Here is a 4,291-nt window from a genome sequence, read left to right as displayed (position 1 = left end):
GCTACAGACCAGATGATAATTCCACTTACAGTAATAACAGACACCTCTCCCTGAAATGATACACATGCTGAGGACGCAACTGCCTAAAAAAGACAAAGAACATAATGAAAAAGGATCTTAGCCTAGAAAATCAAGTTCTGGAGTCAGCGTGCAGGCAGCTAAACAATAGCAAGGGACAGGAACACACTTGTAGGAGTAGTTTAAGAGACCTCTAGCAATTACACATCGGAAATAGTGCAAAATTCAGAAAACCAAAAAGCTGCATTCACCAAGGGTAATGCTATAATTACAAGAGGCTAATTCTCAGACTGGGAAACAGGAATCAAGAAAACTTTCTTCTGGTTGGAATCATACTTTGCACAAAGGAAGATGGTTGAAGATTTTGCAGAGTACCTCAGACAAATGTCCTTTGCTGAACTATCTTTTGATGTCAACAACCTACCCTCCATCATAACATCAGCAATGGGGATGCTCACTGATGATTTGAGTAACAAGCAAACAAAATGAGAGTAAATTACCAATAATCAGAAATAGACAAGTACTTCGACAAGCACATAATGGGGAAGAGTTCAGCAAAAGTAAGGGTCCTTAGAAACAGAGACAGAAGAAATTCAATGAGCAATAAAGGGTAGCAGAGACACTAAACAAGACAAGCTTATTTTTGTCACAGATACAGAATGGAACCATGGGTTAAATTATAGCGAGAAAAAAGGCAACTGATAGCAAATAAAAGTACGGGGAAATTTAAGGGACCAGAAGTTGCCAATTCCTGCAAACCATGACATCTTACATGGTGAGGTCTTAACAGAAGTGACTACAGTAGTAGTTTTGGCTTTGATCCTCCAGAATTTCAAAAGTCCTTGTACCTAACACCTCAGTAGATGCAAGTCATTTCAAACTTCAACTTGTAAACTCGAGCCTACCCATTTCTTTCTCCAACTGCACCAGCACCTTGACTTTCAGTCTGTAATTACTTTTTTTAACGTCCAGTTCCCTGAACTGTCCTGAGCATCCCGTTTTAAAATAAAACTTTGCAATAAGTAATAAATGCCCCTATTGCAGGATAGAATAGAAAATTACCGTCTAACCACTCAGGAATGCAGTGCACTCCAAAATGTTACATTTCACAGAGAATGCTACCTTCCCTGGTACAAATGGACACACAGGCAATTGATTTTATCACAAACATCGTATCATTGGCCAAAGCCTGAGGTGCAGTTATTGGCAACAATGTATCTTGTTTGCTAATCTCAGGATTGTACTGACAAAGACCTCAGCATTTGCAAGCCAGAATTTCACAGCAAAACCTTCTATTCACGGAAACTGACAAATTCCATGTTATTGACACTGCATAAATGGTAGCTAGAAGCAGAAATAACTTTGGTATAAGAGAATTTGTCATGTTCTAGGTCAATACAATTCTGACGTTGACCATGGTCTAGATCAGCCAACCTACTACGAGCAACCTTATCAATGTCTAATTTCTAGATGGTGATTTTGGCTTTGGTGTGTTAACACATCCCACACCAGCTGAGGTTATCATGAAGAGCACTCCTCCTTAACCTCTCCCCTGGGGCATGGTGATCTTCAGGTTAAACCAACACCAGTCACCTCTCTTTCTCAGGAGTCTATGGTCCGGTAGCACTACGACAACATTAACTTTATTAATTTAGTCAACTTTGAAATAACAAGTGTTGCAAATATAACACTCCTGTGGAGACCAATCAAATCTAACAATGCCTTAATATTCATCACACATGCAAGCCATTGTAAAGACAAGGAACATATTCAAACTTTTAGCATGAAATGCAATCAGAAAGGCAATGTGGAATTGGGCTCCCACGTGTAGCAGAACCAAAGAATGTTAATAAGCATGCAGCATACTGTTGGTAACAAGACAGTCAGGAGTAGAATTGACATTAAAGAGCTCAGGCCTTTTTACTGCATTCACCTGCATAAATTCACCAGGAGGACTGCAGCGGTTCAAGAAGGCAGCTCACCACCACCTTCAAGGGCAACTAGGGATGGGCAAGAAATGCTGGCCAGCCAGCGACGCCCATATCCAAATGATTAGAAAAAAATGTGCTGATAGAAGGCATGCTGATATGGTTTCTTTCAATAAATAAATTCAGAAGCTGCTGCCTTATTTGTTCTGGGTGCATCTCCAAGAATCTTGGATAACGAGGGAGGTTGTGAATTCAGTCAAAAGGAAAAGCAGCAGCATATATAAGGTTAAGGAAGCTAAAATCAGACAGGGCCCCATAAGGAATATAAAGAAAGCAGTAAACAACTCAAGCAGGAAATTAAGAGAGCAAGAAGGGGCCTTGAAATGACCTTGGCAAGTAGGGTTAAAGAGAATACCAAAGCATGCTATACATACAAACAAAAGGATAATTAGGGAGAAGGCAGGACCACTCAAGGATAAAAGTGGGAACTTGTGCTTGGAGGCAGAGGATGCAAACAAGATCCTAAATGAATACTGTGTGTCAGTATTCGCCTCGGAGAACTATATGGAGGATAGTGGAATTAGTGTGGAGCATGCTAATACGCTAGGGCATTTGAAATCAAGAAATAAGTGCCGCTGGGTCTCTTGAAGAGCATTAAAGTGGCTAAGTCTCCAGGGTCCGAAGGTATCTACCCCAGGTTATTTGGAGAAACAAAACAGAAGATTGCTGTGGCCTTAACCAAAATCACTAGCAACTGGAGAAGTACCAGAGAACTGGTGCATAGCCAGTGCTGTTCCTCTGTTCAAGAGGAGAAATAAGGATAATCCAGGAAATAGACCGGTGAGTCTCACATCATCAGGGTTTGGAAGTTACTGGGGAGAATTCTTAGGGATAGGATTTATGCGCATTTGGAAAAGCATAGCCTAATTAAGGACAGTCAGCATGGCTATGTGCATGGCAGGTCATGTCTTACTAACTTGACTGAATTTTTCAAGGAAGTGCCAAAGATGATCAATGAGAGTGGAGCAGTTGACCACATGAATTTTAGTAAAGCTTTTGACAAGGTCCCTCATGGTAGGCTCATCAACAATAAGATGCATAGGATCCACTGTGAATTGGCCACTTGGGTTCAGAATTGGTTTGCCCATAGAAGGCAGAGGGTAGTGGTGGAAGGGTGTTTTTCTGGCTGGAGGTCCATGAATAGTGGTGTTCTGCAGGGATCCGTACTGGGTCCTCTGCTGTTTGAGATATACATAAATGACTTGGATGAAAATATGTGTGTGGGTTAATACGTTTGCAGACAATACAAAGGTCAGTGGAGTTGTGGATATTGTGGAAGGTTGTCAAAGGATACAGCAGGATATAGATCAGTTGCAGATATGGACGGAGAAGTGGCTGATAAGAGTTTAATCTGCTGCACTTTTGGAGATCAAGTGTTAAGGATAACTATATAGTTAACGCTAAGACCCTGAACAGCATTGAAGTACAGAGAAATCTTGGGGTTCAAGTCCATAATTCCTTAAAAGTAGCCACTCAAGTTGATAGCACGGTAAAGATGGTATGCTTGCCTTTATTGGTCAGGGAATTGAGTACAAGAGTCATGCTGCAGCATTTTTAAAAGACTTTGGTTAGGCCACATTTAGAGTATTACATTCAATTCTGGTTGCTACATTATTGGAAGGACATGGAAGCTTTGGAGAGGGTGCAGGAGAGGCTTACCTAATTCTGCGTGGATTAGAGGGTATGAATTATAAAGCAGTGGCTAGAAAAACTCAGGTTAATTTCTCTGGAGAGGCAAAGGCTAGGGGGAGACTTGATAGAGGTCTATAAAATTGAGATGCATCAATCAGGTTGATGGTCAGAATTTTTCTCCCCCAGACTTGCAATGTCTAATACTAGGGTGCATGCATTTAAAGTGAGAGGGGAAAAGTCAAAGACGATGTGATGGGCTAGTTGTTTTTAAACAAAGTGATAGGAGTCTGGGACGCGCTGCCAGGTGGTGATAAATAAGCACATGAATATGTAAGGAATGGAGGGATATAGGCCAAGGGCAGGCAAAAGAGAGGAGTTTAATTTGGCGTCACGTTCTGCATAACATCATGGGTTGAAGGGCCCATTCCTGCACTGTACTGTTCTGTGTAACACTCCTTTGCTTTCCATTTTCTCCATCACAACCTCCAATTCAGCATTTGAAACATGGGTCAAAAACCTCTGCCATATTCAAACATTCCCTCTTTGCCATGTCAGATTCAGTTGCTGAAAGATTTCCAACACTTGCAATGCATCCTCATTGAGCAGCCTAACAATTAGTGAAAGCTACTAATGATATTGGTCCCTTTGCTGAT

The sequence above is a fragment of the Rhincodon typus genome, chromosome 24, assembly GCF_021869965.1.
Source record: "Rhincodon typus isolate 14 chromosome 24, sRhiTyp1.1, whole genome shotgun sequence".
NCBI classification, from domain to species: domain Eukaryota; kingdom Metazoa; phylum Chordata; class Chondrichthyes; order Orectolobiformes; family Rhincodontidae; genus Rhincodon; species Rhincodon typus.
Note: the sequence above shows the minus strand (reverse complement) of the source record.